Below are 12,231 nucleotides of genomic sequence, written 5' to 3' on the forward strand. Positions count from 1 at the left end.
GGAGTGCCAACAGAGGCTGAATGTTTGCTTAGGCCTTGCTATCACCTAAGTGCACCTTGGCAAATAGGAAGATTTGAAGGCCTGTCTTTAATCTGAAGTATTTCCATGTGAAGACAGGTTAGCATTGTGAGAATTACACCTACACAAATGCCTAGCCCATGAGCAAGCCCCAGACTTCCATCTTCCTGTCCCCAACTGCAACATTTTATCCCAATTTTAAGAAGAGATTTTCTAAAATTTTAAGTACACTTTTACTCCTAAATTCATGTTAAAATAACCAACTGGTGTATATCTCCAGGGATATCTCCTACTGCAATTTAGTAAAAACCATTCATGTTTAGCTTTTTCACCTTTCTCCCTTTTTTCCTTCTCAGCCCAAACAGCAAGCAAATAAACATACAAACCAGAAAGGTACCTATAGCTCTTTAAACAGTGCACCTGGGCTCAGAAATTCCCTTCTTACCAAAAAGCATCCCTTATCTTATTACCAATAACATTTGCCAATCTGTGTAGCTCCAAGCTATATTTCTAAAATCCTATGAAACCAAACAACTAAACTCACTTCTTCTCCTTTTTCTTTCTTTACATAGAGAAGCTTGTGAAATTACTTCAAGAAAAATTGTCATTTGATTCTATTAGGATGTGGTCTGAGACTTGAGAGGAGCTCGTTGCCAGCTGACCTCATGGTATCAATAAAAGGGACGTGATGCCTTTAAATCCCAAGTAGGGATAGGAAAGGGTGTGTTTCATTACTAAATCTCTTGTAGTTAGATGATAAGACTCCAACAGAGGCTGTCTTCTCTAGGAACAGGACTGGTTGCTGACATCTGCAGGAACTGCCTCAGGGAGAAGTGCCTAGACACGAATCAGGCTGATGAGATTCTTATTGGGAAAGTGGGTCTCACACCATCTTCACCCTTCCCTACTTCTTGGGCAATGTTCAGCTTTCCCCAAACAGGATCAGAAAGTTCAGCAGTGAGGCCTTTCCCTCCCCTGCTACCCAGGCCATGAGCCAATGTGAGCAGAGAAGGTCTTTAGGAAATGGGGGTCTCTAGGGGCCAGTTCTCCAAGGTCAAGCACTTATGCACCTGTGCACCTCCTAAACTCAGAACCGTCCTAACACTTCTGAGGCGTCTTCTGGCCAGGGATGCTGCTCCTGTGTCGGGGGGGTAGGGGGAAAGGTTAGGAACAGAGTCCTGATATCCTGGACTGATGCCTGATAGATGCCCTTGGCTGGGCCAAGTTCTTGGCTCCCTGCAGTAGGCAACTCTGAACTTGTGCGAGACCACAGGGAGAGTCTCACCTGGCTCAGACGACAACCCCTCAACCTGCAACTGATCTTGGGTGGGGCGGTGCCACACAGCCTTCCTGGCAGGGGCCCAGCTCCTCTGTGAGTAGAATTGTCCTTTCTTAAAAAGTGAGCTCTGCTATCTGCAAGGCACTGCCCCCGGAAGTCACTGGGACCTCGAAAGCTGTTTACCTCCCTAACACCATTCTCTACCTCTGCAAAACAGGGCAGCTCTCATTCTCTCCCCAAGGCAGCACCGGAAGTACGGTGCCCATCCTCTCCGGCACAAAGGCATCCGGTACCCTCACTTAGACCGGCGTTGTATCTGTTTCGCTTTCAGCTTGTTATTATGGTGTCTTGGGGTTCTGCCTGCCCTTCCTGGGACTGTCAGAGAGAAGGCCTTTGGAAAGCAAACATGAAAGCTGTGCTCTCCCTCTCTGGGGGTTTCTGGCTTGGTGGTTGCGCGCCTGACGCAGGAAGGCGAGGTGTGTGTCTCTGAGGGAAGGAGTCCAGGATCTTCAAAGAGGCCTGAGCACCCCTGGACGATCTTTATCAGCCTCACCGCATCTCCCGCAACAGAATTAGCTCGCCGGTTGCAGATACGATCCCCGCGGAGGATGCAGGCTTGGCTCCCGGGGATCGTAGGCTTGCTGAAAAGGTCAGAGGCCTGGGAGCCCCTTGGCGGTCTAGCTACGTTTCCTGGGTTTGGGGGCTTCTTTGCCTGAGAATCTGGATTCCCGATTGTTGCACAGAATCCATTCTGTCCGGAGCCTTAGAATTGAGGCCTTTGCGCTCCGCCCCCTACCGCTGGGTTTTTGTGCGCAGTTTCGCTCCCGGGTACAGTCTGAGTCGCCCGCCCAGCCCTCCCCCTTCTTCGCGGGAGGGCCCTGGCTGCAGGCGAAAGGAAACTTCAGGAACTGTGTGACCCGAGGACAGGGTCCGAAGGCGCGAGCGAACTTCCTCCAAGCGGGGCTCTCCCCTCCCTTCTCCCTCCTGGTCAATCTATGACTCAAACTTGACATAAGCCCCTGGCAGACGGTGACGACGAATTCCCAGTGGGGATGGGGAAAGAGAAGGGTGGGGGCAGATGTACCCCACCCTTCCACCACCACCCCCTCCTGGGCCCTGTCCCGGTCCAGGTCCGGGTCCCCATGGGGAGGTGCAGGGACACTCCCTCCTCCCCGAACCCTGGGCTTTGCTCTCTGCCAGCTTGCCTCCCGCGCGCCGGTACAGCTCCGGAGCCCCGGGGCCCGTCTGTTTTATTTCATTTAACACGATCTGTAAAGCCAACGCGGGGTGAGGGGCCGCGCCGGCGAGGAGAGGAAATGAAGGGACGTGGAACAGTTTTCTCTGCCAACTCTCTCCGTCTGATTCTTAGAATCCAGTGGCAACTTAAAGGACTGATGTGAGGGCAAGAAGGGTTATTAATTCTCGAAGTCCGCTGTCTATATATAGCTGCTCAGTGGTTGCAGTTGGCGATCGCGGGGGGTGTAGACCGGGGAACACAGGGCATCTCTCCAGGGCATAAAAAGCAACCTAGCTGGTGGCTCCTGTGGAGTTTGTGAACAGCGCGGAGCTGGCTGGGGGAAGCCAGTGAGCTGTCCATGGTGGTTAAGAGTCCTTGACATACGTGTTCGTGCTGTCCTGGCGAGGCGCAGACCACCCACCGCCCCCCGACGCCGGGGCAGAGCCACCCTCCAGCCGGAGCCAGCCAGACACTGAGCCGTTGCGCGCCGGGCACGAGGCTCGAAGTGTTCGTTTGCACAACTCCGGACGAGTTCTCACAGAGGCAGAATTCCAGAGATAGACGGAAACAAACTCTGGAGTCCAAATTGTGGGTTTCCTTTTAGCTCCTTCCTGAGGTGTCTTTCCTCCTCCAGCATCATTTAGCTTGCTTTGAGAAACGTTGGTCCATCCAGCAGCCTACTTCCCTTCCCTGTTCTAAGCTTCTATTCTCAAATGAACAAGCCTGATTGATGATCATGTTATGCTTCTCGTATTTGTTAAAAGCATCTGCGAACTGAATACCGGATAGTATCGCTATGGTAATGTCCACAAAACCACTTTATTGGCTGGAGAAACTGCTGCTGGGAGATTGTCAGGTGTTGCAGGGCTTTCCTAGGGATGGTGGGGGTCCTTTGCAGAATAGTATTATTCAGAGGAGCAACTTCTTTATTATTTACCAGACCCCTGAGCCCTGTGATTGCCGCTCTTAGCAATGGAGGAAACAAAGAAATTCCCATATAATATTGCAATACTGTAGGTCCATTCTCTGTGAAGTCAGTTTTCCTCAGCTCTTGTGACATGTTCTTATGAAGAACTGTTTCTGAACTTAATTAAGCTCTTATACATGTTGAAGGCTAAGAATGTTTTGCCTTTTTAATTCTCACATTTAACTTTTTGTCTTTTAATTTCTCTTGTCAATTCCCCCCACTTATCTCTCTGAGCCGTCCCATCTCCATCTGAATAACAAATTCCCTTAAATACTACAAAAAACTACAAAAAGTTGTAAACATTTATAACTTTTATTTGACTTTTGTGCCTTTATTTATGGAGGCATATCTAATTAACATCCGGTACATAACGGAACCTTTTATATATTTCTGTATAAATCAGGAGATATCAGATTAGAACACATGACTTCTGGTTTTTATCCCTCCTTCTTATGGTGGTGTGGTACTTAAAAAAGAGAGTGAGAGAGTATGTGCTTATAAACAACCTTGAGAATGCCTGGTGTAGACTAGAAAGTATGGTGACTGAGAAATTTTTCACAGTATTTCTCTCTCTCAGTTTTTGGATCTACAAAATAAAAATAATTAATGAAGAAAAATGGAACCTTTATATATATCCTTCTAAATATTTTCCCAAGTCAATAAAATCGATATAAAACCTTTTACTTTCCCTTTCTCAATTTATAAAAATAAGTGAAATCAGACTTAAATGTGTACCCAGTTTCTTAAAACTTATGAAACTGGAATAATAATATTTTATTATTATTATTTTGTAATTCAGAATTTAGTTTGTTCTATGAATCCTTTGATAGTCAACTTTCCCCTATACATCTCTTTACCCTCCTTTCATAGAAGGGAGAAAAAATAAAATGATGTAAATAGGTTTCATTCTTTTATCTTTATCTGCTTGTAACTTAGGGAGCTTCTTCCTCAATCCCCCCATTGGTAATTTAGCATTTTCCTCTGTCCCATGGTGATTCCAGTTGAGAATTCTCTCTTCAAAGTTTATCTAATTTCCTCCAGTTTCTTTATTTTTTAAAAATTACTTTTCCCCAACAGCTCATTTACTATATTTTTAAGATCTCATTCTTTTATTCATTAAATTTGATAAATTTATTAGGGAGGGTTTTAGTCCTTCCCACTAGCAGCTCTGTTAAAGCTGCTAGACTATTTTTTCTGCTTTCAAGAGGAAAACATTCTATCCGTAATTGTCTATGAACGAAACAAAGAAAAAAAGTCAATTAGTCTCTTGTTTGTGTTCTGCTTACCTTCCCGATATGCCCAACACTGCTATGTGCCTTGAGTAGGTCTTCTGAAGATATCTGCGGGATCAAATTGAATTGTAGTTCTTTCTACCTGCACTTTTGAGAAATGAAAGCATAGTTTTAATTATTTTAGATCTGTTTTCAAAATTCATTTATAAAGCTCTTTGATCTGCTACTGGGAACCCTTCAGAAAGTATGTTCTTTTAAAAACTGGTGGATTTGGGGGCAGTCTGTATTTCATTCAGTCTCAAAAGCCACTCTTTCCTTAACTCTTAGTGCATGTATTACATGCTTTTCCTGAAGGTATTTCCCTCTTCATTTCATTTGTGCTTCACTTCCCAAAGAGTGGTAAATGAGGGAGAAGATAAGGACTTTTATTGTATCATAATATACTGAAGTCAATTATTATGTGAAAGTACTTACGTTAAGAAAATTTAAACTGACCTTAGCAGAATTTTGTTGCACTTTGCTCCTTTAATTCTCACCCTGCTAAGCTGTAATTATACATAAAACTGCCACAGTATTTTTAATGGTAAAAAAAAAAAAAGGAAGCTGCTTTTTGTGGAAAGGATTAAACATTTTTTTGTCTTATAAACACAGGTCATATTCTTTGTAAAGCGGTTCTTAACAGGCAAAAATGTACATGTCTATAGCAGTTAAATTACTCTTTAAAAGACCTATGATGGCCTTAAATTGAGCAGGAACTCAAGTGTGGTTGATATGGTTCCAAAAAACCCTCATTTTAAAAGAGTTTCATTGTCAGGGTGCACCAGGATGTTCTTTTAGGTCTGTAATACACAGTCTGGGCATCACAGCCATATATTTCCCTCATCTCATTCCAACTCTGGTGTGGTAAAACCAAAGAGACACAGGATCAAGGAGAGTCTGAGGATTTGCAGGGAAAGGGCTGTGTAAGTACAGTGAGTACAGATCTCTAAGATCTTCCCCAGACTTCTAAACAGTTGAGAAGGTAGCTTGTTTGCTAAGTAGTGCAAAGTGTCTCCAGGTCTATCGCTGGAGCTGCTGACATAATTAATGATTTCATTCAGAGCCTGAAAGAAGGTACTTGTATTCCCTCTGGCATGGGCAGGCCAAGTTCATGTCCAAACTCTAATACCTTGGGTTGATTTTAGCCAACAAGACTGTTGGTCCTCTTGTTGCACACCCAAAACTTGAAAGCCAAATATTATATTAGGCTATGATACTTCCCAGCCTTGAGGAGGTTGACACATCCTAAATATATAAACAGCCACTATTATCTAAAGACGGATTACATTCTGGTGAGAGATTCATTACTCCTAGGTCAAACTGGGAGAACTAAAAACCATACAGCAGCCCCCAACAACCACCAGACACACAGCAAACTACTTGAAAAATCAATATTTTCCACTAAACTTTATATGCAAAAAATTTCTTGTCCCATTTTACACTATGAGGCTGATGGCAATCCTTGAAAATTAATTACGGTACTGAAAAGACTTTAATAACATTTCTGCTAAAAATAAACTGGAGGCAGAGTATTGCCCTGGATTCATGATTGCTTACATCTGGTTTCTATTTCTGTGATTTTCATTTGGTTCTCAGAGAGTTCATTCACACTCATCACATGTTTAGTTTCCTGCTCTCCAATGGGAGAACTTGTCTTGATGTCCCATGTATTTTTCATCTGAATGCTGCACTTTTCTACATTAGGGGATGTAGAAAGGAAGAATGAAAAATACATCAGGTGTAACCCAAGCAAACTGAAACCTGAAAGCATCTCAGCACCTGACTTACCCAGAATACTGTGGCAAATAACAATGAGGAAATCACTCCGTCTTAGACCCTTGTAGAATGAGGTGATAGGTAAGAACAGAGAAAATAGAAGGAAGGGAGAGGAGGAGAAGATGGAAGGAAAGGCAGAGAGGGGAATAATGGAATAAGAAAGGAATTAAAGGAAAGCCTTCTAGATCAATAAGAATCCCTATGCCTACCCATTCTTCCCATTGCCCATAAGACATAGAAAGGTATTTTTCTTTCTTACAATGTTAACTTTCAGACCTTTTTCAAAGAAGGGGATGAGCTATCCTGGCTGCTGGTTGAAAATCTCTTGAACTCCTTCACACACTTGGGGAGGGAGGAACAGACTGTTATAGGAGAATTAGTACCTGCTGATATGGACTTGGGTAGACCAATTAGACTCTAGCTTATATGGCATTCTCTTATCTTTGTTCACCACCCAGAACATCTCAATTGTTCTCTATGTAAGCAGCACCTGCCTCCCTACTGAGATGATTGAATTATCTAAAGACCCTATCTAGTTTCTACTCCAAAGTAGGAAAGCTTACTCTTTTCATCTTAAGCTTTCATCTTACTGTATGATTTTCCTAAATTTCCTTGCTGCTTCCTTCCTGCTGATGTCCCAAGAAATCTAGTCTTCAAAATAGCCAAGATGCTATCCACATTCAATAATAATTACAAATATTATTGTGCTCCTATACCTAGGACTGCAAAGATGTTAAATAGTATTACATTTACAATAGATTGTTGCCCCAACTAGAGTAGGTAATTACTAGAACTGGGACTTGAATTCAGTTTTGTCTGACACTACATTGCCTCGACTATGATGTAGGCTCTGGCTACCATATCTCATGTCCACTGATATGTTAGGGTTGATTTAGCTGATGTGACTGGCTAAGCAGCTGTTGCCCTCTTTCACCCATCCATGTGGGTTCTTGAAAGCTATACACTGAATTGAGAAGAACCATTTGTTATCAGAGATATTGAACATCTTTGCTGGAAAGCCAACCATAGAATGGTCTAACTCTACAGACCAAAATAAAAAGAACATTTTTTTTAATGGTGATTACATGATGTTGTTACCACATTATAGAAAACAGTTCGAGAATCAGTTTTATCTGATGGTCTTATGTCAACATTTACTGAGATTCTACTTTATGCTAAGTTCAACTCTTGGAACTTTAGAGAAAGTCACATGCATTTGGATTATTGCTCTGATAATAATGCCTTATCTGAACATTTCCCCCCCTTTTTTTCAAAATCACATTTGGACATGCCCCCCTCGGTTTTTGATAAGAGATATCTTGTATTTTTGAAAAAGTTATGTGAAAAATATGTATGCATTCTTTGGGGAAATTGCTATCAAATATACTTTCATTTAGGTTATTGATCACCTACTATGTCTAAGCCCTGTATTAAAAAAAAAAAGTCATGCATCATAACTCTATTTCTTCCTTTACTGCTTGAACTACATTCTTTACCTTTTTGTTATAAGTTACCTCAAATCCTTTTTGGAGATAAGCGGATAAAAAAAGAAAATCTAGTATGAGGCTGAGATATAGTGTTCAGGGCTATTTTCAGAGAACATAAAGTCTGTTCACTTGTTCATTCAGGCATTCACCAAATATTTCTTCAATATCTACTAGGCCAGGCATTGTGGTAGGTGCTGGGGTTACACTAATGACATGGGATTTACAGTCTCTTCAGAACTCTGAATCTCTTAATTCTTGTGTACTAAATATTTGACTAATATTTTTATTATAAATCTTTAAATTTTGACATATTATATATTTTACTCACATTGTTTATTGTCTGTTTCCTCCCACTGGAATAAATGCAAACTGTATAAAAGCCAACATTTCTGTCTGTTTTTGTTGTACCTTCAGAACCTAGAGCAGCACTTGGCACATGGTTGGAAGTCAATAAATCTTTCAAACAAGGAATGAATGAAGATTAAAAGGTGTGAATACTTTTTCTCTAAATACCCATCATGGTACATACACATATTTGAATTTTTTTCTATAAAACAGATTTCTGCCCTGAGTTGGCAATTTTCTTCATGAATGCACACACTTATTATATCAATAAACTACCAGGATTACCAATAAATGAAAATAATGTCAGGTTACCCAACAATCTTTTAAAATAGCCTATATAATAATAAGTTAGACTTGCCCAGAAATGAATTATTTTTACCATCAAAGGCAGGTCCTATTTTCATTCCTGTGTGCATTTTACCTCCCAAACTATAACACAATTAAAATAGTCTGTATTATCAGATCATACAGCCAGAGTGGAGAATGGTATTTTACCATACCTCCATAAGGATTCCTGGCTATTGTCCTGTAAGTGGTTCCATCATAGCTGAATCATTAATCAAAGGCTTACATATCTTGAATTTGTCTTTTTCCCCCCCTAAACTAAGTAAATACATTTTATTGTCATGGCAGATGAGTTGGATAGAATAGTATCATACCTGAGTCAGTTCCCCACTGGTTTCCTTGACTGCCACATTCAATTGTATAATAATGTCTATGAATGCATTTTTCAGTTATTTTTTGAAACCACATTTTACCCTCAAATGACCTGTTGTAGCTGTGGTTTAAGTGCTACATTTTCCTTACAATAGCTCAGAGCAGTAGCCTTTCACTTCACCATGGAGTTATGAGCTTAATATATTTGCTACATTAATTCAGAAGAATGCAGAATTACATTAAAAACCTAAAATAAATCTGATCTACAAAGTCTATCTTGTATTATATTGTATATGACCTTTCATTGGAGTTTCAGACATCTGGGAATGCATGAAACCTTATTATTGAATATTTTTTCCCAGTCCTGACAAATAAGGCTATTGCATAGCTCAATAGGTTAAAACCTAAAATGCAAGCAACATTACATTGCCTGTCAAAAACGTACCCTTAGATAGAACTTGAAAATCATATTTGCTGTCCTGTTCAGTTATCACAGATCTTGGCCTAGAGTTCTTGGCATGAAGAGTGTCTGAATGGAACCTATCTCAAGCTCTAATAGACACTGTTGGAAGAATACAAGTTGGCAACATTTTCCACAAAGGGCCAAAGTAGAAACTCACATTCATATCATAAACTGGAGATAATAGAGCAGCATGACCTGATGTGTTAGTTTTAAAAGGGACATCAGACAATCCTATGTTCAACAAGGCATCACACTCTTGATTTAAAGGATGAAGCTCAAACAATTAGAGCATTGATGAATGCATAAAAAGTGAAAATCAGAGGGAAAATTGAGTGTTTAGCAATTTCAATGGAAGAACATTCCCTGGTGTCACTCAGCCAGCCTTTAAACAGTTTCCATGGGAATATTGCTCATTCATTAAGTACTCTCCAATGCTCCTATGGAAACATTATTGTGATTTTATGTTAAACTAAAGAGAATACAAAGGAAGGAAAAGCTATAGCCTCCATATAAAGGAAGGGGCATCTGAACTGCAACCTGTTGACTTCTAATTTTTGCTACATTTGCTTAGGCAATGAGGACTACAGTTTGTCATGAATGTATATTGGCAATGTGAGCAATGGAAAGAGTGAGCTAAAGACCTAGATTTTAGTCTTGTCTCTTCTTTTTATCAGCTAGTTTCAGAAGTTTTTAAAAAGGCACAAGATCTTCTCAGAGTCAGAGTCTATTCACCTGTGAAATGGGGATACCATTAGCACATACTTCACAGGCATGTTGTAATGATCAACTGAAATAATACATGTGAAGTTACCTTATAGGCTGTAAAGTCTTGTTGAAATATTTAATTAAATGCATATATTACATTAGACTATTCTATACAGAAATACATAGGTAAATATTAATCTAAATCATTCACTCCTCAGGCATTCAGATGAGCATTTGATAACACATTAGGAAAATTAGACAATGAAAATGACCTCAAGATTTGGATTTTTTGTTTGGCTTTTTACTCTCTCAATATTTTTCTTCATTTACTTGACAAATATTAGCATAGTATAAATCAGTTCAGGAAATACCATCCGCCCTGATTCCCAGTATGAATGCCATACTGAATATCTTTCAAATAAGGGGTAGCTAATTGATTTGTAACAGGGGTTGGTTGTTTTCAATAGCTGCTGTTATCTAAGCATCTTTGTTTGGATAGCTATTTTAGCTGTGGCTATTACAATCCCTGAGGCATCCCATGAATCAGCAACGCTCAGTTTAGGGAAGAGTCAGTTTGACCCTTTGGGTAACCATGGTGTCTAAGGACTTCTCAGACATAACAACAAACTTTGAGTCTGGGGACAGAATAGAGAGATAAGAATTGCAAGTCAAGGAATAAGGACAAAGGGCATAAATCAGTATATTCAGAAAATATACTGTGCCACAAGAGAAGGGGGAAAAACCCAAATCTTTTACCTAGAGAGATTAAATAAGAAAAGAGGATAGTAAAGAGAAAAAGGGAGAAATATGAAATCATATAGAGAATTTCATTTAAACCTACTATTTGTGTGCACATCTGTCTGAACATGTTGAAGTTTGGATATACTCTCCTAGGGGATTTTCAACCCACTAATTCTGTTTTTTTTTTTTTTTCAACCCACTAATTCTTCAGAATGAGGAACCATCTGGTGGGCAAAGCTGAAAGGAAATGGATTGGTAAAGTCTTATCAAAATTTCTCCAGGTAGTGCTTGTCTGATTTAGGGACTGTAATTTTTTTTTCTCCAAGTTAAGCCCATAACATGACTGTAAAGAGCATTAGAATTTCACCTTGAAAGTCCCTGCTTCTAGGTGATGCTTATGGTTGGAGGCACAGAGAGGAACATATACTAAAGCCAGAGGATCTTTCCTAATGCACACAGGTTGGATATGGACCACACCTAGCTTGGAGACTTAATTAGCTGTCATAAAGGTTTTTTTTTTAATTTTTAAAATGATTTTTAAATTTATTTTTGAGAGAGATGGGGCAGAAGGGCAGAGAGAGAGAGGAGACAGAGAATCTGAAGCAGGCTCCAGGCTCTGAGCTGTCAGCACAGAGCCTGATGTGGGGCTTGAACCCATGAACCGTGAGATCATGACCTGAATTGAAGTCGGACTCTTAACTGACTGAGCCACACAGGCGCCCCAGCTGTCATAAAGGTTAATCATGGAAAGAATGAATGAGATTTACAATTCAATTTATCATTTATTTATTGAATGGAGTTCCTATTATATAAGGCTAGCTTCATAGGATATATAAATATGAAAAAGATACCATTTATTCCCTAGAGGGGTTTACAGACTTGTTGGGGGATGGGGATTAGGCCTATATAAAATAATTAAGTTCTTCATTTTTTATTCCTTCTCTATCAGAGGGATAACTTGAATAAAAACTATTCAGCCAAATGCAGTGTCATCTTTCCAGTAAGGAAGAAAGGACATATAGAGGCCTCTATCTCTTTTTGATGGCACTAGGTTTCTGATGGCACATCAACAAGCCAAAGCATAATAATACCTATTCCTAAAGAGCAGGGTAGAGCTCTGTTACCAATGAATAATCTTTCATTAGTAATGATTAGAGCATGCCATCTCTAAGAAAAATTTATAATTTAGAGGGATTATTTACTTAGGAAATTTCATTGGTTACTTAACATCTTTTTTGTTTTATTTTGGTTTTGGTTTTTTATTAACTTTTTAAAATTTCCAGTA

The sequence above is a fragment of the Acinonyx jubatus genome, chromosome B4, assembly GCF_027475565.1.
Source record: "Acinonyx jubatus isolate Ajub_Pintada_27869175 chromosome B4, VMU_Ajub_asm_v1.0, whole genome shotgun sequence".
Lineage (NCBI taxonomy): Eukaryota > Metazoa > Chordata > Mammalia > Carnivora > Felidae > Acinonyx > Acinonyx jubatus.